General features: G+C 37.6%; 1 long non-coding RNA gene across 12 annotated transcripts in view; it reads left to right on the forward strand.

The window, feature by feature from the left end:
* The first annotated feature begins 423 nt into the window (after window positions 1-423).
* The window catches only part of LOC141144974 (uncharacterized), a 533505-nt gene continuing 509771 nt past the window's right edge, over window positions 424-24157 (forward strand). For 11 of the 12 annotated variants that reach the window (XR_012244487.1, XR_012244492.1, XR_012244488.1 and 8 more), the window contains exons 1-2: window positions 424-1446; window positions 3280-3573. This is a non-coding gene — a long non-coding RNA (uncharacterized lncRNA). The remainder of the gene's footprint in view (window positions 1447-3279; window positions 3574-24157) is intronic. The other variant, XR_012244491.1, reaches the window with a different exon arrangement.

Genomic DNA, 24157 nt, shown 5'->3' on the forward strand with positions numbered 1-24157 from the left:
GCTTCTTTATATCAATAGAATACTGTTTGCAAATATTTTAAAGATATTTAGCCATGATTAAAATTCATATAAAAAAAATAGAAATAAATACAATCCTTGCCATTTTTCAGCTGTAAACACCACATATAGAGACATTGCACAGCATCTCTCCTTTACATGTAACTTTTCCTCTAAGTAAACTTTTCCTGTGTAAGTTTCTTGCTGCTCACTCAGGACAGAGTTACAATCAACTTACAGAACAAAGCCACAGCAAGCTGGCAGAACTCTTTGTGCCATACTGATCATCCTTTATTTTATTTATTTTTTAATATATTTTTGATGGTACCAAAACCAGTCCAGGACCAGATAGCTGTAGTTCAAGGGCTGTGCCTTTAAAGGCTGTGTGTTTGTTTTGAACTGCCTCCTCCTCCCCTCTCTACTGTTGGAACGTGCAGTTAGTAAGCAGAAAAGGGATAAGGAGCTGACTACTAACTCTACTCTGCAAAAAAAGACAACTTTTTCTACCATGCTTATCATGACCTCACTTGTGTGCTGAAGGCAATGCTGGCCAGCAAGTCCCTGGCACAATTGCACAGTTGCTGTGGCTACCCATCCCTGTCCTGCACCCAGAGTATTTTTTTATTTTTTTTTTGTTTAGTGGGAGGTGCTCTCTAACTCATTCTGGTCCCAAATTGTTTTGTGAAACAAGTGAAAGTTCGGGAGGCTTGAGACAGGCTTGTTTTTTTTTTTTTTTCCCAGGGAGAGCTGCTGCAGATGCTGCTGTCTGTGCAACAGGTAGGATGGTGTAACGCCTAGCTCATCTCTTTGTTGTTGAACCTAAGTCCAAGGACAATGAGCTATGGGGAGGGGAGTGGACAGGACGGGACAGTGAAGAGGGACTGCAGGCTTCACACCTAATATCTTCATCAGCATCAGGATCTGCCTCCCTCTATACATTGCACTCCCTTCCAGCTTTTAACACGTCAAAGGGAGACTGACTGATCAGGAGCTGAGTCCAAACAAAGAGGGACATCTTTTGGACATTTGGGCTGCTTTTGTTCCTCTCACTTGCTGCTCTAAGGGTTCTGTCTACCAGGAGCCCAGAGGAAGTTTTTTTTTTTTTTAATTTCTTTAGGTTTGCCTGGCTTGGGATGAAGCTGATGTGGGGCAAAAGTTTCCTGAGTCTTGTAAGAACATTGGGTGGATGTGGGCTCCTTGAGTAGACAAGGGAGGAGGGTGAGGGTGGGAGTGAGAAACCTGCTGCTGCAGAGCTCCAGTTCTTTGTTTGCTCGGGGAACTTGAACAAAAGAAAAAAAACTCTCAAGAACTCTTTATCTGCATCCCTATCTGGCAAGCCAGTTCCTAACTTCCTTGCCTTGCAATGTGAAAGCTTCTCAGCTGATGCGACTTCAAGCCCCTGGATACCTGCGAAGTCACAAAAGGAGCCTTGGAAGTTTCTTTGTGGAGGTGAGTTTGCAATATGTAAGTGGGATGTGGGTGGGCAGGGATCAGGTGTAGTCTCAGCTCGTTGCAGCTCAATTTCTACCTCCTTTCAAAACTAAACCAAAATAAAAGTACTATTTTACCTGGTCAGGAGGGAGTTAAACTTCTTTTTCAACTTTAAAGAACTTTCCAGCCTAGGTGGTAGTAGCTATTACAAGATAAGGATCACATAGCCTTTTGTCCCTGATATATGTTCTCTCTCTTTGTCTTGACACTAAATAATATCCAGAGTAAAGGATATTTGCAAGCACTCAATATTTACTCAGAAATTCAGTTTAATGGTTATGGTGAATTAATTATGCATCTCATTATGCTAAATATGTTTCCCCAGAAACTTGATGGAAAAGTTTATGAACTGTATTTTTTCATCCTATCGATACTTTTAAAGCCAGTGTTTTAATGCTGGTACCTGCGATTACATAGTGACAGAAAGTTGCCAAACTTTTATTAAAGTTTGCTTCTAGTATAAAGTTGTGAAATAAATGCACTTTGGGGAAGTGATTTTTTTTTTGTGATTTTTTTTTTAAGCATTTTTTTTTTTACTGTTAACACTAATTTTATACCTTCTATTTGTAATGAATGACAGCATTTGCACTCACATGTGTTACACATGGTTAAACATCTGAATAAATTGGATGGACATATTTAATAAGTTGAAGATCAGATCTACAGGTTTAAACTATTTAAATATCTTTTATCAGAAAAACATAATAACATGAATTGAACAAAACCTGCTTATATTATAAGGCATGGTAGTGTTTCCCATTGTTCTGAGGGAGTGACGCAGCTAGGTCACAAAGTTAGGGCAGTCCCCTTACGCGATTCCTACTCTATTGTTCAAAAACATAAGAAGGAAATAGTTAAAATTACATTCTAGATTCAGTATTCTGTACTATTTTCTATGACTGGATGTGTTTGTGACCACATAAAAGTGATTCATCCAGATGTTAGACAAAAGAATGTTTCTTGTTCATCACCCCATATGTTGTGAAAAAAGACACATTTTATATATAAGAAATAAAATTATTAATAAACTCATGTTATTACAGAAAAATATACATTTTGATTTTCAGGACTGGATTCATGACCTCTAGATCTATGATGTACATTTATTATACAAGTTCCATCAAATTTCTGTTTCTCTTTGTTCGAGGTGGCATCGACAACGAAGTAAAAAAAAGAACGCTGGTATAGTTTGGTTTAGGGCGCTTTTAGACCACTGGCATCTTTTTATTGAGCTTAAAAGCTTTGTCAACTCTCTCTACTTTATTATTATTTGTTTAACTTTAGATTTTGTGGTTGCCTGGGTATATATTGATAACACTAGGAGAAAAAGACCTTGCCACTTTTTTCATATCAATTAGCCATTGTTTCGTTACAACAGCGCTCTCTTGCTACAGTTCCATGTCAAATAGTATTGGGCCACTTTACATCACTAAGTTACTATTTTTTATTTCATCAAGGTCCTCCTAAAATGGTAGAGGCAAGGCCCACTCAAGTCTCAATTCTGAAAACATTTGAAGAAGTTTGAAATAAAAAAAAAATAATTAATTATTAATTTTGAATGAAGCGCTGTAAAGCAGTGTAATAGTAGTACAGCATTAACATTCCCAAAGTATGGTATAAAATTGAATGTAGACGCCAATAATTATGTCTGCATAAAGTAATATATGAATAAAATACTATTTTTTATCCTTATTTTATTGCTACAATTATTTTAAACATAATCATTTTACGTTGCTTTCGTGATTAAATATAACTCACATTAAAAATGTTTTATATATTTTTTTATTTTAGCTCTACTTAATTAGGATATGTTAACATTCCAAGAAGCTTTGATCAAATTTGGATTAAATACGTATTCTTCAAAAGGTTCCCGATGGAGGTTGCAATGCGATGGGTTCATGTCTACTAGAAGATAATGCAATGGGTTTTGGTTCCTGTAATATTTTCAGCCACAAATGGATCAAACACTAGTTTTCCACAACATTGGATTACAAATCTTTGTTTCTCTTTGGGTATATACAGAAGAAGAGTAACTTAAGTTTGGATTACAATGAGCTTCACCACTGGATATATAACATAAGCAAGGTATGATTTTTGTTGTATTTTCCTATTTCATAGGAATATTTGAATAATTCCAGTTGGTCTGTGGACATTTTGGCTTGAATTGGCCTAGCGGTAGTGAGGTTGGGGCAAATGCTTATAGAAATGTGGTATATTACCAAATAATACAAATAATGTGTACATTCATAGTTGTTGCGCATGAATAAGAAAAATTTAGAAACACGTGACACTGATCACGTTAGGCGGGAAATGATGAAAGCACGATCTCAATCAGCTTTCATGAGAATATTTTACATTTCCATGGAAATGATGGAAATACACATATCAATGAACACTGGTTAGTAGATGCATTAAACTGGAAGCAATTTTAGGGGAAATTTTGTCATTAGAGATAACATCACATAGGAAAGAGGATTAGAGTTATGCATGCTATGATTTCTGTCATCTATTTTGCTTTATGTGGAAAAAAATTCTTCTGGTGTAGCTTTAATTTGCATTCTCTGAAATGGTCGTACATTCTAAAATGGCTTCCTCTGGTGGAGGATGCTTGTGCTCCAAAGTGGGCTGTGCATTGTCTATTGGCTCTGTGCTCCACATTCTTAATGAATTCTAGATATGTGTATGGAAGGTGTCCAAATGGCTCCTGGTAACAGACTGCATCCTTCATTGGCTACATATTCTGTCCTAACAGCACATTCTTCCATCTAGATCTGGGTGGGCACTGCATACAATTCTGTGCTTCCTCGGGTGTGAACAAATTAGTGAACACCATTTATAACATTTTGCTTCTCACATTGGTACAGAATATCATATTATATATGTGTGTGTGTGTGTGTTTGTATGTGTGTGTGTGTGTGTGTGTGTGTGTGTGTAGCACACCTTTTTACACATACATACACACATACATTTCCAGGAGTCCTACCCAGTGGTGTGAATATTAGGTCTTTCTGTGTTATACATAATACTGACCACACCTTATTCCCATTCTAAATCACTGCTGGTATGTGTATCCATAGCCCATTCACACACAAAAGCATTGTGTATAAAATGATTATTTAATAATATTTGTATCTCTACACATCATAAAAGTATCTACAGGCATATATTATTATATTATTTTAATGTTCTTTATAGTTTAACTATAATCTAGCACAGTGATGTAGACAAATATATCTTGCATATTCTGTAATAAATGCTTTTGGACCTTAAAAACCCTTGTGATACCTAAAACACCCAGCGTCCACTACATTGTACTGCCAACCATGATATAGACTACACAACAATATGACTAAGACAAAAATAATTGAATTTGTATAGTTTTATTGGAGCTACATTCAGTGGAACTGTCCTGATAACCTTTGAACAGGGAAAGCAAGTGCAGTAAAAGGAGCCTTCGAAAGATCAGGTCTGGTGCAGCTGTAAATGGAAAGCCACAACTTTGTAGTGATATTAGAAAAAAAACAATGGCTCCATATACCAAACCTAAGCATTATAACGTGTGGATTTTCTTTTTAATGCTTAGTAAAAAGGAATCTTGACCGTCAAACTGGTCTTCTCCCTTGCCTGTTAAGGAGCAGCCATCTTAGATGCTCAGAAAATGACTCAGCTAAGCCTAATATAGCTGAGTAGGTGATAAACCGTATGACTGCATAATAGCTGGCATGACTGCTGAAGATTATGTAAAGTTGGGTAATTGCTTGTATGTTGGCGCTAGAGAAAAAACAAAACAAATGTGCATGTGTTTGCTGTTCTTCGTTGATGATCTTAGTAATAAATGTTGATGGGGAGAATGACTTTTAATCATCTCTCTGATGGTAAAGAATGGTAACCTTCGTTTGTAGGTCTTCCACGGTGTTAAAGTAGTACATATCTCTTATTTATTCCAGCAATTTTTTTAATAGAAAGGAATAAGAGTTACGAATAACAAGCAAATATGTTTTTGGATGGTTTGGTTTAAAAATAAGTACTTGCCGTGAAAGTACTTGTTACATATTGGGTTTGTTGATAAATACGCCCAGTCTATTTTCGTATAACCACATAGTTATATAGTCCATGCATTATGTTCATTATTTGGAGCGTGATATATTCAACACCTTCTGCCTAAATTCCTTTCAGGAATGCTCTTTGGCTACATTTGAAATAAATGTCATTCAGAGTGATCTGCTCCTTGTGCTAGAATGCAGCATACAAGTTGGGAAAGCAGTTTCCAAAGTCTGAATGCCTCATAGCTTTTGTGTTTCTCCCGTTATGTAAAATGCAATCCGCTTTTGTACTGTATCTGAATAGCTGGCACAGTATTTGTCATTCAGCCTCCCTGCTTCCAACTCACTCAAAGTAATGAAAGAAATGCCCTAGAATTCTATCCGAGTTCTTAAGAAAGGAGTTTGAAGTGATAAGAAAATAGGGTTTTTAAGTCTGCTTGGTTAAAGTTTTCCATTTATATTGTAGGATCTCACAAGAAACAACCATAACTTCTTTCTGGCCCTGTGTATATATTTATGCTGTGTCACGTCTCTTGGGTTCTTTGTTACCCCCTGTACAGTGCTACAGAACATATTGAAGCTTTAGAAACCCATTGGCTTCTTTTATCCCTGTGTTTCTGAGTACAACAGGCATATAGACCCAGGGATCAAAATCCCAGTTCTATGTTATGTTTAATATTTCGCTAGGATTCACTTGGAATGGGTTTAGTTGAGCTTTCTTAAGTTCTTTCCAGGAACACACAAGATAAATCAAGATGTGTTGGTGATAGGCCTTCGACTGTGTGATTCCTTGGCTGCAGTAAAACACTATAAAACCACACCGGATTTTAACAGCCACATAAAACAATACTGTACACTTTGCTAATTAGTGCTAATATTAGTGATGTGTTTTATGACAGCCTTGTAATAATCACAATGTTCACACATAAACTGTAGTTAAGGCCGTGTAGCCAGCTGTAAGCTCAGTGGGGCAGTAGATTTACTGAGCATAATAATATTGCATATCTACACATTACAAACATGTACACTGTAATCAAGACTGGACTACCTTGGTGTTCTCGCCAGACTGGGGTTCTGTCTGATATAATTTAAATTCCTTTTTGTCATTGGGATCTGGAACAGAAAGGTTTGTGTTGTATGAAGCTTATATGTATTAACACAACTCTTGTCACACTAGGAGCCTGGTTATCCTCAGTGGGTCATACTTTATGAGGTGCAAAACTGCATACAAAGATATATATATATATATATATATATATATATATATATATATATATATATATATATATATATGGCAGATTTGCCTGCTCTTTAATTTAATTTTTACATGATGTATTCAGTTTAGAAGTCCTATTCCCAAGGGTATTTCATAAAAAATATACCTACACACACATCTACAGTGTATATGTGTGGGTGTCTCTGTGTGGGATGTATATATATATATATATATATATATATATATAAAAACCTGTATGTGTAATTTTTTCCCTTTTTTTGTCAGTTTTACCGTTTAAAATATATATATATATATATATATATATATATATATATATATATAATTTATTTATTTATTTTTTTAATGGTACATGGTCCAGGAACGTGTACATTGGCTGAAACATTTCAAAAGGAAACAGTCTAACATGATTGTGCATGGTGTAAAATTGGTCAAAGAAACTTGCATTTATGGTTAAAGGAGAAGAAAAACATCAAGCTCTGTATATTACATAACCAAAGTATTGTGTCCACTGAATGCCTCCTGTTTACTAATGGAACAGTACAAGATACATTTTTGGTTGATTCCTGGAGATGCCAAATATCTACAAATGATGAGAAAATTTAGATAGATTATCTTTAGCAAATTTAGGACGTGAAATAGATGTTGTACACTTGAATACTCATACATTGTCCAATATTTGAATACACCCTTAAAAGTATAAATGAACCAGAATGAGTACCCCCGACTATCCTTACAGGTGTAAATCATAGATTTGACCTCTGGATGGGTAACGGTTGTGTGTGTGTAAGCTTATAAGATGACAGTTATATATCAATAACTATTGCTCTGTGTATTGAGTCTATGTGTATGTATAAGTCAGCCCTTATAGTAATCAATACCAAATATTTTATGCTATTTTATTAAAAAAGTGCCTATAGTATGCTTAATTAGTTTATCCACACATCCTCTAAGGCATGCTTAAGGTAAAAAGATTTATTTTTTTGTTTTTTTTTAAACCTTGGCAGTTTCTTATTACTGAAGATATATATTAAAATAAGCCAAGCCATATCTGATAAACCTGTCTTCAGTGATATGCTTTGGGGAAATTTTTGGAAAACTTCCATATTGCTGTGTTCAGCCATGGGACAAGTTACAACTGACAGTAGTCTAAAATAATATTCAGGTTTTGCAGGTAACTTGGTTAATATGAGTATGTAATGCTTACAGGACCATAGTGTGCTTCATGTATGTATGTATTTAATGATTTTGCTGTTGCTTCATTTCTGTACGTCAAAGAAATTAACTGAAAAAAAGTAATTCATAGGAACTGTAACTAATGCATAGAATATATACATATAGAAGACAGGGAGACAATGGGGACATTCCTAGAATTTTTGAGGTGAAATATATAGCATTGGAAAAATCTCATGAAATTAGGGACATTTGGTATCTACTTTATACTGTGTGTGTGTATAAATATATACATTATGTAATGCGAATGGTTGTATGAAGTAGACACGTTTGTTGGCAAGGGTAAATATTCATTATTTATTATTTTATATTGCTTTACTATATACACAGATATATATATATATATATATATATATATATATATATATATATATATAAAATATATATCTAGATATATCTATATATCTATATAGAGATATAGATATCTCTATATAGATATATAGATATATAGATAGATAGATCTATCTATATAGATCTATATATCTGTGTATACTGATTGGCAGCTGACATAAGCACAGGTTTTGTTGGTCCAGCAACTTCTATTGAGTCACTATTGTGTTACAATCTAAAAATAGGCATATAGAAAGAGAGAAACTTCCAAGAAAACTATTATGTGGGTATCTATAGAAGGGCAGGATAACCTTTCTTCTAGCATAGTTTAGTAAATGAGAGCAGTCTAATTAGCTGTTATGAATACTAATGTCTAGCGAGACCCTCAACTTGACTGATAGACAGTTGAGTCAAATTGACTTCTTATAGCAGTTAAAAAGACCACACACATCACAATCTGGTTGTACAATGTACTAACTTTAGCTTAAATGGTACAAAAAAAAAAATTGCCTTGCAACCCAAAAGTAAGAAAACGGGAAGGAAAGATTGTAAAGTGTCTGTGGCTATCTTCACAATTTGCTTACATTTAATGGCGCATTTTCTTAAATATCCAGTCACTGCTTCATACAACCTTACGTAGGTTTTAATGAATGTTTTTAATGTACATCCACCTGATTTTATGTATAATTCCATCTAAACATAATAGATTATACCATCAGATTGTAATATGTATGGTCAGCTATACATATTCTTACTAGGGATAGAATTGTCTGACATGTCCTTTTTTCTCCTTAGCGACTTCTTTCCTCCTAATATTAATATATTATGTTTATTGTTCTAGTATCTTGTTTGTAAGATGTAATGCTAACAGTTAGATGTTTCGTCTAATGGTACCTAGGTACTAAATCAGACACAAATGATTTACGAGTATGAGCCATGGTATTTTTATAAGAGTTGAGAACCAGTAATGGGCGTGCCATCACTCCTTACATATAAGCAACTTCATCACTACTGCACACATTGAATGTATTGTATATGTGTGTGTAGGTACATATGTGTTGTCTCATATGTATATGAACACATACTGTTTATTTGCCTTTATATATATATATATATATATATATATATATATATATATATATATATATTATTCTTTATGTTTTTGCCTCTTAATGTACATGGCTAAGCCGCTTGCCCAGAATTTCTCTTTCTTTGGTTGCAGCACCGTTCAGCCATATTGGAAACATTTTGAAATGCCTCTCACGTACTCCCCTTGACAGGGTTGAGAAATGACCAGCAAATCTCAAGAGCCTAAGATCTCAGCCCACACCCCAGTTTTTTGTTTTTTTTCACCACAAATAGATACCTGAGGAACACTTCAATGTACAAAACCACACCATGCAATTGTAACTTTGATTAACAACTACTAGCCTTAATCCAAAAATATGGGCTTCATCATTATTCTTTTGTGTGCTAAAATGTCCGTTATCCCTTTCTAGAAGTTGCTGTCTTTTGTTGTCTTTCTGACACTCTTTTGAGTCTTGGTGCATTAATATGAGTAGGAGAGATGTCAATGGACTTCTTGGCAATAGCGAGGATTTTCAGGGGTATTGTGTAGGATACAAGGCCTGAATCACTATGTGGCACATCTGTATGCAACACCAGACACATTTTTTCTAATGTATTCTGGTGGTGCATTTTCCATACTCTAAGAGTATTCATTAGCCAGAGCACCCAGGAACGTACAATAGAAGTGACATTAAATGGAACTGTTTATCTGAGGAGCAAAAGAAACATAATCAAGGACATCTCATACATCTCCCAACATTTTTATAATACTACTGATCCATAAATATTGTAGATATCCATGTCCTTCATCGCCTGTGTCATATTTCATTCTTTTGAACTTTTTACAGTAAGCTATTGTCTAGTCCTACACCTCGTGCTATTATCTCTTGGTAGAAGCCCCAGAAAAGGTCCCACTGCCCGTGTTTGCAGGGTTCAGGTTATTAGTGTAAAAGCTTTCAACAAATAATGTAAAACAGGCTGAGGTTTCTGTGCTACACTTACAAGGCCTCAGGCCAGAAGACTATGATGCATTAATGAGAGACTGAGATACACAAAGCTGGTGCTTGTAATTCTGCTCTTCTACCGCTAAGCTTTCATTTACACTGCTCTGCACACTTGTCTTTTAAATCTTATCCATCGTTTACGCACCTAAGGCTTCGTGCATACTGGGGCTTTTGTAAATGCTTCTCTCCTGGCAGGAGAAAAGCAGCTTTGAAAATGCGCCTAAGCCGCGTTTAGGTGCGTCAAGCGCTTGGGCATTTATTTATTTTATTGGCCAGAATATTAACTTATTCTGGCTATTGAAATTAAAGAATGCTCAGACGCTAAACGCACCTAGCACTTAGGCATGTTCAAATGCGTTTACACTCGTTTAATCAGATTTAGGCTTGTCAGGCGTTTACTATGCTCAAAAGCTCCCCTTCTGAACGCAAATTTGTTGTGGGATTTTTCTGCCTTTAAACACCCCTGCCCCTACCTCTAAACTCCTGTAAATGCCTATAGTGCACATTAACACATACAGTAGTCTAATATGGGTGGCGTTTAGAGACAATAAAAACCTCAAACATCTGTAAAAGCAGCACTTTTGAGCTCAAGTGTGCATAAGGCCTAACAATGATCATTTCCACCAAAATAACGCTATTATTTATCAGTCATAGTGCATCCTTGGTGCACTTTAGAAGCCATGGCATATTTTATATTTGCTTAAAAGAGAAGTATGGCTTTTTAAAAAGTAAACATCCATACTTTCCTCTATGCTGCGGCTCTAAGACCGAGAACTGAGTGATCACATGACTGCTGGTCACTCAGTTCTTGGTCTCCTTGGAGTGGGGAGCAATAAGTCTCAGTCACTGCTCTTTGCTCTACTCCTCCAGCACTCACTGCAGTGTCGGGCTAGGGAAGGGGTCAGGCGCAGCTAGCTCCAGCTCTCAATCAGGTAGCCAGGTGGATTCCAACAATATTGTCTGAATCCCTTCAGAGCCTAGAGCAGCTCTGCTCCATCAGCTGATAGTGGGCAATAGCCTGCTATATGCTGACTCTAGGTCACTGGGGAACAAAAATAAGTGCACTCCTGTGACCCACAAAAGAAGCATGGTCAAAACAGCTTTGGCCATACTTCTCTTTTAAAGCCAGGATAAGCAAATATTTTCTAACTACGAGGGGCATGCATATACTTACTTGAATCTTGGTGTTATTTGTGTATTTCTCCCATCTTCTCCCATTGTTTGGAACTCCCTACCCCAATCTGTCCGACTGTCCCCTAATCTATCCATCTTTAGGCTATCCCTGAAAACTCTTCTCTTCAAAGAAGCCTATCCTGCTTCTAATTAACACTGTTTTACTTCTTCCATCAGCTAATCCCCCCACAGCTATTACCTTTTATATAAATTGATCCTTCCTTTTTAGATTGTAAGCTCTAACGAGCAGGGCCCTCTGATTTCTCTTGTACCAAATTGTAATGTAAGCGTAATGTCTGCCCTCATGTTGTAAAGCGCTGCGCAAACTGTTGGCGCTATATAAAACCTGTATAATAATAATAATAATATTTCCTCCAGATCTGTGCAGTAATTCAGTGTGAAATGTTGCCTCTGTGCAGGAGCTTCCTGAAACAAAGGCCAGTTACTGCTGCATTCTCTCCTTGTGCAGGGTGACTGGTCTTGCCTCCGCCCCCTCCTGTAGTTGGTAGATCTGCTTGGCTCCTCCAACAGCTCCGCTCCTCAAACAGGCTGTGTACAGCACAGCTATGATGTCACTGCTACGTTTACACGGTAATAACTCAGTTTGCAAAGGCATTTGGGGCACACAAAGTGGCTCTATATCCTTTGTGGCTATTAAGGGATATATCCCGTATATATATAAATGAATGTTTTTGTGCCTGGGGTTCAACTGTTATACATTTGGTAGCAATTTACTTGTCCTTTCAAGTAGTAGTTCCACTAGGGCTGAGCAGCTAGAGAAGCTGAGACTGAGCTTAGTAAATAAAGTGAACCTGACTTCACCTAAAGCTAAATTCCAGCTTTCGCTTCAGTCTTGCCCAGTTGCACAGGCTCCTCTCCTGTACTGAAATTGCTTACTCCTATTTCACCGCACACTGTGAGCTTCTCAAAATGTGCATTAGAAGCTGCACTGAATCATAGTCCATCTTATTCCCCTGCCTGCAGGACATCCAACATTTTTTGACCTTTTCCTCTCCAGCTTTACTGTTGCTTGTGAGCCCCTTTCATTCATTAGATTCCATTTTTTCCAAACGTGAATGCTCAGCATCACATGTGAGAGTTGCTTATGGTAGTCTTCATGCAATCTGTCTAGAAATGCCCACTTCTCCAGACTGACATCCATACAGAAAGGCATTTTGATTTTGCATTACTCCTACCAAGATCCAGCTTGTATCAGGTATTAGGGCTATCGAGGGTACTACTGATCTAGGATTCCATGATGCATTCAGGAAGCTATGTGCAGCACTCTTCTGGCTCCTCCCAACAGCCGTGCTCCGCCCACATTGCTAAGAGAAGTATTGATGACATCAATGATTTAAAATAAATATGCAATGAATACAAAAATGTTTTATTTAAAAATGTCATTATCATGTTGATAAGGAGGGAAAGGTAGAACCAGAGAATGCAAAATATAATTATTAAACGCTTGTCTTTAACCACTTGATCTCCGGAAGATTTACCCCCCCTTCATGACCTGGTCATTTTTTGCGTTAATTTGTCTGACAATAGTGCGGTCGTGCGACGCTGTACCCAAATAAAATGTATGGCCTTTTTTTCCCCCACAAATAGAGCTTTATGTTGGTGGTATTTGATGACCTCTGTGTGTGTTTTTTTTTTTTGCGCTATAACATTTTTTACATTTTGCCATAAAACTCATCCAATAAAAAAAATTTAAAAAATCTAATTTCTTCATCAATTTAGGCCAATATGTATTCTGCTACATATTTTTGGTAAAAAAAATCCCAATAAACGTATATTGATTGGTTTGCGCAATAGTTATAGCATCTACAAACTATATATATATATATATATATATATATATATATATATATATATATATATATATATATATATATATATATGTATATATATATATATATATGTATATATATATATATATATATATATATGTATATATATATGTATATATATATATATATATATATATATATATATATGTATATATATATATATATATATATATATATATTTTTTTTTTTTTTACTAGTAATGGTGACTTACTAGCGACTTAGCGGGACTACGATATTGCGGCAGACAAATTGGGCACCTAACTGACACTTTTGACACTTTTTGGGGACCAGTGACACTAATACAGTGATTAGTGCTATAAAAATATGCACTTTCACAGTACTAAAGACACTGGCTGGGAAGGGGTTAACATCAGGGGTGATCAAAGGGTTAACGGTGTGCCTAGCATGTGATTACTGTGTGGGAGGTGCTTTGACAAGGGGAAAGCAAAGATCCGTGTTCCTGCTTTGGAGAAACACAGGATCAATACCTTCCCATCTGACAGAATGACAATCTGCCTTGTTTACATAGGCAGATCGTTGTTCTGCCCGTGTACTGTGTAATTGATGGGTGCCGGCGGACATCGAGTCAGCGGTACCCACCGCTGGGCTCCAGCCATGTGTGATCACAGCAGGAGCGGGTTGCTGTTGGCGCCCCAGACCCAGAATTTTTAGATCACATACTAGGTACATGATCTGGCGCAGAGTGTCTGCCCTGCCGCAGTAAATGTACGGTGGGCGGTCCGCAAGTGGTTAAATCATGCAATTTTATGCAAGAAAAAAACATGTTGTTTTCAATGTCTATTGGGTGTTCAAAGTGAAGGCAGCTTCACCTATTTACTAAACTCAGTAAGTATTCACTTTGCAAAGTGAATGGTCTTTACTCCTTTAGTAAATTAACCCCAAACGTGTGGCATCATGAATTAGGATAGGCTTAAACTGAACTTCCCTTTTTAAGATAGAGCTCCGCAGTGCTGCAAGTGAGTGAATCAAGTCTGTTGTGTTGTAGGAGTTCTTTCTAAAGAAGAAGAAAAGGAAGAAGAAAAAAAACAATAGAACCCATGGAGTGCTGCTCTTCATTAAAAAGTTTTTTTGTTACCTTACATAGAGAACCATGGACTTCAGTGTCTCTAAGATGAGCTGGTGACTTCAAAAAGATTTTCTGCATCGTTTTGGTAGCAGTGCTGATGGGTCTTGTAAAAATCTGTGTTTTGCTATTACCGTCTGTTAAATTTGTATTTATGGACCCCTTATTTCACCCAACCTTTTCCTTGTTGTCCTGTTATTGTGAGGATAATGCGGTCACTCTTTCAGGTTGGACAGTTGGTTGGAGTTTATAGCAGACGAGTAAGTGACAGCTAACCATGCAAATAGTATGTAAGAGGCCAGAGAATTCTTCTTGGTGTATTTTTTATAATGTAGATTTGACGATCCATACAAACAGAAATATAGAGAGGTTATACAAAAGAAGGGAAAAAGTAAGATATGCTTCAGATGTCACTTATGTATTCCATATGTCATACTTATTATCAGTATAAGTGGTGTCATTTTCATACTAAAGGTCCTTTAAGGAAACATAAAGCAGACGTCGTAATCTGAGATTTTTACTGATGTGTAAACTCAAAACATAATGATCACAACTGAACAAATCTCCGCTTTGTACTCAGATGTTTTATGTTATAGCTGAATAGAACAAATGCAGACACAAGGTGAAAAGATGTGCATGCAGGCTTATGTCTTGCAAATCTTTCCTCCAATACTTGTCCTGCCTTCTTTTTATGAAAATCCCTTTTTAATAGATTATAGTTAAAGAAATAAATAGAAGTTATAAAAAATCTTAGTACAGTAAACTGAAATGTGATTGGCCACTGCAGTGTACTGCATTCTCCACACCTTTATTAGGCTGACCATAGATGGGACCATTTTTACCCCCAATACGATGGTAGTTGGTTAGTTTTTGTGTGCAAAAACAAGCACAAGTTGATGACCAACTGGCAGATGTTGGCCAGAAATGGCTGGGCAGATGTTATCAATGGGAATAATAGCAGAATGTGTGCGGGGAAGGGTGGCGGTGCTGGAGTCTGTGTGACATCTGTGCAGAATCATCTACATGACCAAACAAATTTTTAGAATAATGAATGCTTTTATAGAATATTGTTCAAGTTTTCCTCACACTGTAAAATAATTAATTCTGTCTGTGTCCAGCCTTTTTTTCTCAACTGCTCACTTTTTAAATAAGGTCTTACACACAAAATAGCTGACTGGTAAAGTTCTTCTGGACAGCAGTTGACCTGGCTGTTACAACCCCCCCAGGACTGTAGTTGCTCTGGCTGTTATACCCCTTTGGACTGCAGTTTACCTGGCTGTTACACTCCTACCTTCCCGGACTGCAATTGACCTGGCTGTCGTACCCCCCAAACTGCAACAGACCTTGGTGTTATACCCTCCCAGACTACAGTTGACCTGGCTGTTACAACCCTACCTTACTGGACTGCAGTTGACATGGCTGTTGTACCCCCAGCTTGCAGTTGACCTTGCTATTACACCCCTACCTTCCTGGACTGCAGTGGACCTGGCTGTAATACCCCTATCCAACTTCTTGAACTGTAAAACTACAGTCAACCTTGCTATTACACCCCTACCTTCCTGGACTGCAGTGGACCTGGCTGTAATACCCCTATCCAACTTCTTGAACTGTAAAACTACAGTCAACCTTGCTGTTACACCCCTACCTTCCTGGACTGCAGTGGACCTGGCTGTTACACCACTACCCAACTTCTTGAACTGTAAAACTACAGTTGACCTGGCTGTTACATTCCTACCCTCCTGCCTGAAAATGTATTGTGTGGCTCTTAGGAGCCTCCCCGACTGCAGTTGCATTGGCTGTTATACCCCTCTAGAGTGCAGTTGACCTGGCTGTTACACTCCTACCTTCCTGAACTGCAGTTGACCTGGCTGTTGAACCAACCCCCCCGACTGCCGATGACCTGGCTGTTACACCCCTACCTTCCTGGACTGCAGTTAACCTGGGTGAACTGTAGAACTGCAACAGTTGACCTGGCTCTAAACTCCATCCTGAAAATTTAATGTGTGTCTAATTTATCAAATTTTCTAATTTTTCAAATTTATCAAATTAGAAAGTAGCATAGCTCATTGCTCAAGGTTTAAAAGTGGAGCAATCTTACCCTTAACAAAAAATTAAATTTCACTTTGCTGAAGTCAGATGAGGAATGATGAGTTTGCCGAAGCCAGAAGATTTGTTGTGATAGGTTGCTTCACTTTGCTCTCTGACTTACCTAATAAGTTTGATTGTTCCATGCTTTCACAGAAGGAGAAGAGACGGAATGACCTGTAGGTCTGAGCCGAGAAATCAGTCTGGTAGATGTGTCTATGCAGTCTTTGAAATATAGAAGAAGCCTTTGGCGATTCAGAATGCCATCTTCTACCAATAACCGAATGTTTAAAAATTAACGGTTTCATTTTTCTTCTAATGTGTCCCACTGTTTACATTCAGTGACCCATACATAGATGAATGGGAGTTTTTATCTGGAAAACTGTTACTGCAAAATAGAGCTAAATTATTTATTCAGAATCAGTGCATGGGGCTATTTGGGATAGACATGGGTCAACTATGATATATTTAAAATAATATTATTTCAGGAACACCCAGTGACACAAGAAGTGTTCCATACCATACTAATATTGCACAAGGTACACATAAGCTTCAGCTTTCACTCAGCAATCCATCTGTAATTAAACAGTAAAATCTCATGTCCGTTTGGCGGTTGTAACCTATGTAACTTTCACTGTCCATATGGAAGCTTCTGTGCTGCCTTTAGTAAACTAGGCAACAAAGGTACACTCCCATGTCTAGACCTCCATGAAGAAGCACTATGTCACATAACGTGACTTATGCTGCAACCACTGACAAAAAAGGAGGGGTAATGTACACCTTACTAAACAACTTGCTATTTAAAATTACAAAAAACCTAATTTGTATCTCCAATGAGGTGACACATACTTGATTTAACTATGTTCACAAAGAATCTTTTTGCATTTAATGCCAAAATGTGTTTGTAAATTGCAATAGTAACAAAAGCTGCATTCTGTATGTGACCTGCCAGTCATCCTTCTGCTTCATTAAGTCATTCTGTCCTACAAGATGCAGCCTAGTGATTGACGGCATGTCTTCCCAAGAGGCTGTGTAGGGTCTGCGGGATTTTGGTTTTATTTGATTTCTAGAACAGTCCAAGTGGATTACCGAAACATACAACCTGGCCTAGCAACACCAGATTACCATACAAAATACTGTTCATACTAAAATATTTGTTATCCTAAATATATAATAGTATAGCAGTAATAGGTGTAGAAATGAATGCTAAGAATCATAGTGGCAGTAGCTTTTAAAGCTCAGGTATCTATGATAGCAATTAAGCGTATGGTAGTTAACTGATGACATATGTAAAAGTTATTATGCATACACTTAGGAGTTGATTTACTAAAATTGGAGAGTGAAATGGTAGCCAATCAACTTCTGGCTTCAGCTTGTTCAATTAAGCCTTGACAAAAAAAAACTTGGAAGCTGATTGGTTTCTATGCAGAGCTCTTAGTGTATTCAAATATGAGCTTTTTTGCTTTGGGATTGTCTAATGCCTGGTACACATGATGAGATTATTGGACGAATGATCATCTGTTTTTTTTTTTTTTTTGCATGCTAATCCCATATCGAACATGAAGCGGTTACTAAAGTTATGACAATTCTCATACGACATGATAGTGATGTCAGGTATGGTATTTTTTTTTAGATTGTATTTTCGAACGAATACTGTTCTGCTTAAACTAAAATCGTACGATCTGGTATTATACGAGAACATTTTTCGTGCTTGTCCCTTTGGATAATATTGGATGAACTATCATGATCGACTCTCGAAAGCTGTGTACTAAGGATCAGATTATCATACGATCGCTTTGAAAGCAGTATTTTTTATACGATTTTCTGATTGTGTGTATGGGCCATAAGGGTTATTCACCTACAATAAAGGTGTGTGTATATATATATATATATATATATATATATATATATATATACACAATGATTATTACTGGTTTCTTGTACCACTATAGATCTAAGGACACAAGCCAAACCATATGAGAAAGTTAATTAGCTTCATATTAAAAGTTGTGGTAGAGTGTGAAATGACTATTGCAAGGCTGTAAGCACTAGGGTAAGGACTGATACAGATGGTTGATTCTGCTCTGAAAAGCACTGTAGAATATGTTTGTGCCGGTTCATTAAAATTTACAAAACAGCTGCAAAGAATATGGGGTTGATTTACTAAAGGGAAATAGATTTTTGACTTTGAAAGGGAATTATCCCCAGAGTTTAGTGAATGAGGAGAATCTCTGGTGACTTCCATTATCCAATAATGTGCAAACACAACTGCTGTTTTTTTTTATTTCCTTGTACATTATTGGGTGGAATTTCAGCACCTTCACTAAGCTCTGAGGAAAATTTACTTGCAAAGTGAATAGCCTTTTTGTCTTTAGTAAGATAACCCCTATAAGTAACAAGTTTTATTTATGAACGCAACTGTGCCACCTCCACAAATTCTTTCAATCTTTGCATTGTTCAAGAACTAATGCTTCAATGGCCTACAGGGTGTGTTAGATGCCTGGTGGCTCACTGCATGCTGTGGTTCCTTCTTCCAGTCCTAATGTCACTACAGGATACAGTGACCTAGGGGACGGTCGATGGAACCACAGTAAGCAGACGGGGGGAGCAGGCATCCAGCTCACTTGGACGTGTCAAATGTGAAGGTTCTTCAAGAGAGAAAAGATTGGAGGAATGTGAGGATAACACTCTCTTTTGTAGGTGGTGATTTGTTTAACTGTTTAAAATCAGCAATAGTGTTACTTTAAACATCCAATCAGCGTATAAAAAGGAATAAAACGTTTCAGTCAGTATTAATGACCTCTGTTTACTTCTCTTTCCATAAAGCCAGTTCATACTTTTTCTCATTGGGGTTGATTTACTAAAACTGGAGAGTGCAAAATCTGGTACAGCTGTGCATATTAGCCAATTGTCTCCTACTTTACCTACAAGTCTGAGACTTCTGTTCTCTAAAGCTGGGTACACACTGACAGATGCTTGTACCGACATAAATAAGTAATGTTGGTGCAGTGATCTCCCCTGCTGTTCTAATGAATTCTGACAGAGGGGAGGCCCCCCATCCCCTCCCTCAACCCCTGCCAGAATTCACAGATCAACGCTTGCAGCCATTGGCTTAACACCTTTTCCTGACACGTGTAACTACGCCAATGTCATCCATCCCCCTACCAGAGCTGCAGATAAAATGTTTATTAATCTTTCCTTCTTCATGCCTATGCTTTTCAATTCTCCAGGCACAGCCATTTTCAGCCGGTTATTTCAGATTTACAGAAATAAAAGCTGTAGTTTAATTAAACTGTTTTTGGGTACACAGAACCAGAGACATGACTTACCTCGGATGATGATGTTCTTCTGGCTGCCGGTTACTTACTGTAAAAATCCTCCCTTCAGTGATGCTGGATCCTCCCAAGAGCAGTGAACTTCCGAGGCTACAGGGGTTAAGTACTTTGATGCTAACAGTGAAGGATCACCCCAATTGGCCATCCCTTCCACCCCACATATCCACTCACAGAACTCCTTGTATTACTGTCACAGAATGCAAGACATTATGCAAGGCATTCTATGAATGTGGGAGGGGGATTCTGTAATTTATCCAACTTGTTCAAAGAACACTTTGCATTCTGGGAAAATAATAAAAGGCATAGGGGGGAAATAGAGGGTAAGCAGCAATCATTCACTGTTAGAGCCAAGGCAGTTAAAACGGAGTTCCACCCATTTTGTTCATGTCCAAACAATTTCATACCAATCTTGAACACTTTTTACAAATGGTAATTTTATTTATTTTTTAAAAATTAGTAAATACCTTTTTGCCTTTATTTTGTGCAGCATGACTGGCTGCGGCCGCCTAGGCAATTTCGTCATTGGCCAATTCGCATGGACTCCTGGGATATCGGCGTGATCTATCCCAGGAGTCCATGTGAATCGCCTAATGATGAAATCTTGTGTTATTTCCTACTTTTTCCCAACTTCCTTTACCTTCTAGTCTGTCCTCTGATTGACAGGTTGCTATAGCAATGGGGCCCAGAACTTCTGTTGACGATGCCATTCCTATGGCAACCTGTCAGGAATAGAGAGCGCATTGCTGCGCAGGCGCAAGATCGGGAGGTGCGTGCTGGGTAGCTAGCTGAACCGAATCCCGCAAATTAAGAGAAGGGGGCTGCAGATGCCCACAGTAGAGATGGAACATGCCTGCTTCCGAGATCTGATCAGTTTTCCACTATTTAAACATAAACTAAAAGGAACAAATATATGACATGTAAAAGTTGCAGTATAAGTGTACACAATTACAGCAGAGTGTTTAAAAATAAAATGATTTGGGGGACTGGAACTCCGCTTTAAGTCACTCAGCGTCGGAGGTTCACCGATGTGAAGAGGATCCAGCATCACTGAAGGGATAATATTTGCAGCAGCCAGCTTAGAAGTAATTTATGTCCCCAGTGCCATATATCCACGTATGGAATAATGGCATTTTGAAATGAAAATAATTACACCTAGACATTCCAAGCAGTGAGCAAGGTGTTGCAGCAGATATTCCAAATGGGTTGATTTACTAAAACTGGAGAGTGTAAAATCCGGAGCAGCTGTGTATGGTAGCCAATCAGCTTCTAACTTCAGCTTGTTCAATTAAGCTTTGACAAAAAACGTTGAAGCTGATTGGTTTCTATGCAGTGCTGCACCATATTTTGCACTCTCCAGCTTTAGTAAATCAACACCACTGGGTCATGTATGATCTGTTGTTTCTCCTGCCATGGGCAGTTATGACACTGGCAGAACAAGGGCATGGCCAAGCCAAGGTGGTGGAGCTTTGCTGGAAGGGGGGCAGGGCCTAGTGGGGACAAGTCTAAGACCTCATTTAAAAAATGTCAGGAAAAGTTCATGTGTGTTGGGAAGATTCACCAAGGAGTTCACTTTATTAGCAGTGGTATAGCCTTATCAAGGCCATACTGCTAATTAAAAAAAAACACAATATGCTTTATAATAGCTTAGCACTATTAAAATCAATGAGTAAAAGCAATCAATAAAAAAACAAATTAATAACTTCTCCGGGTGGAGAGTCTTATCACGTGACCTGTCAAAGTCATGAAACCAGCTTTCTTCCAATTATGGAGTTCTCTCTTCTGCGTTAGGACATTGCAGGCTCCACCATGTGGCCTGTATTTTATGACTTACCGGTAAAACACAGGCCGTGTTATTGAGTAACATACAAATTATAAGGGAGAGTGGCTAGTGTTATTATCTGCTCTCCAGTATAGATGAGCCCCTTAAATTTCATTATGGTTGCCTGCTCTTCACAGCAGATTTCTGCTGAAGGGAACCCCCAGTAAAAGAGCCTGTGAGGATTATATAAGACTAAAAAGACTAAACAGATTTCTGAAGACTTGGGCCTATATTAATTCACACATATATTCTGACAACTATGTATGGAATTATTGATAACTTTGTTTCCTCTGTAACAAGATAATTGAAATGCAATGGTTATCCTCAGTAACTTCTAACAGCCAATCAGGTTTAATTTTGCTGTAAACAAGCCATAGAAAGGTTAGGATTCTATGTGTTATGGGTTACATTACTCTGCACCTTACTTACTTATAAAAGAACAAAAAGATGCCATGTTTTGCATAGTTTATCAGTGGAATATATATATATATATATATATATATATATATATATATATATATATATATGTATTATATAACAGAGCTGTCAAGGCTCACAAGAAATTATTACTGTGTGGTCTGTTTGCGTTCCAGCACCCGGCAGTGTAACTAGTGATGTGATGGGTGAAGTGATCTCACAACAAGTGCTGGGGTTCATTTTATTCCTCTGACACCAATGATTTGGGGCACCTTTTTCCCTCTGACACCAATCATTGGAGCTCTTTGTATCCTGTTTTATCCCACTGACATCAGTGATTGGAGCTCATGTTATCCCACTGACATCAATGATTGGAGCTCATGTTAACCCACTGACGCCAACAATTGGGGCTTCTTTTTCTCCCTTTGACACCAATAATTGGAGGTCATTTAATCTCAGTGACACCAACAATTGGGGTTTATTATACTCCCATTGACTGAAGGGATCTGGCAGACTGACTCAGGTAATTTATACAATATTTATGTGGGATCATTTATGATTAAATGATTAATCATCTTAAAAATGTTTATTGATTGTATCTTTCTAGACAACTAATTGTGCCTCTGTGGAAGTGTTTCTGGTGGTGTCATTGCAGAACTGATTGTACTTTTGTGAACATGTTTCTGGCAGTGTCACTACAAAAGTGATTGTATCTCTCTGGATGTAATTCTGGCAATGTCACTGCAACTCAAAGCCTGGCACAGGTTTTATCCCTTCCTCACTCTGTCTAAGGCCAGCCATAGGCCAGCCATAGACAGAGCGATTTTCTTTCCTGCAACCACGGGTTGCAGGAAAGAAAATCACTTGTTTCCCCCATCAACACAGTCAGTGGAGTCACTGTGTTCTCCTACCAGAGAGGGGGGCAGGGGAAGCTGTCCTCGCTGGGAAAACACAGTGATTATATAATCACATGTACAATCCAACAGGCTTGTTGTACCCATTTTGATCGATCAACATGGGTACATTCAGCCTTGGCCGAACCTACATGGTTGGCCAAACCTACATGGTTCGGCCAAGATTCGAACCGTCTATGGCCAGTTTAAAGCGGAAGTAAACCCATTAATTTAAAATGTAAAAATGTTTCAAAAAACAGTTAGGTTCCTGGCATGTGCCGAGAATACTAACTGTCACATTGGTTGTGTTCTTAACCAAACGGTCAAACCATCCAATGGCTGGTGTCATAACTGATCACATGTGCTGCATCATGGCAGTTGAAGATTTAACAGAGGTAAAGATGGCAGCTTCCTTGGCTAAAAATGATAGCAGGGTTTACTTCCACTTTAAGGAAAAAGTTTTATCTGGATTTGAGATTTATTTAGGGGATTTTAATCACATTATGTGCCATACAGATGGCTACATAGCAAATAAGTGATGTTTTCAAAGCTGAAACACACAAACAGCTATAATTACAGTTAAAATGTATACATGGCAACTTTTTTACTTAAAAACAATTGAAATTACAGCCAGTTTTGTGATCTAGAGACCTCTGCCAGACAGCCCCGTCTCTACTGCAAAAACAAAAAAAATACTCTTAAAAATTGCTTGCTGATTGGACAGTGAAGAAGTAGCAGCACACTAATGAAGTTGACTCTATGCTTACTGTGCTTTCTTCACTGTCTGAACATGTGCATGGAAAAAGTTGAATTTTTTTCTGGTGTTGCCCTCGCTCTTCCAGTCTGCCTTACAATGAATTACACTAGGCTGATATCAAGACAAATTATCTACTTACACTAGTTGTACTTTGCTTAAATAGAAAATTGCATTAATTTGCCTTTTTTTTTAAATATATTCCTGGAGTTCAGATTTAGAGTTTCAGCAAAAATCTTTTTGGATATACGTTACAATAGTGGCTAATATATACACTTACTAAAAATAGTTTCTCTTTTCTTTTTCTTCCTAAACTGTATAACGTTGCTTCTCAAAGAAGACTTTTG

Source organism: Aquarana catesbeiana, linkage group LG05, assembly GCF_042186555.1.
Source record: "Aquarana catesbeiana isolate 2022-GZ linkage group LG05, ASM4218655v1, whole genome shotgun sequence".
Taxonomy (NCBI): Eukaryota; Metazoa; Chordata; class Amphibia; order Anura; family Ranidae; genus Aquarana; species Aquarana catesbeiana.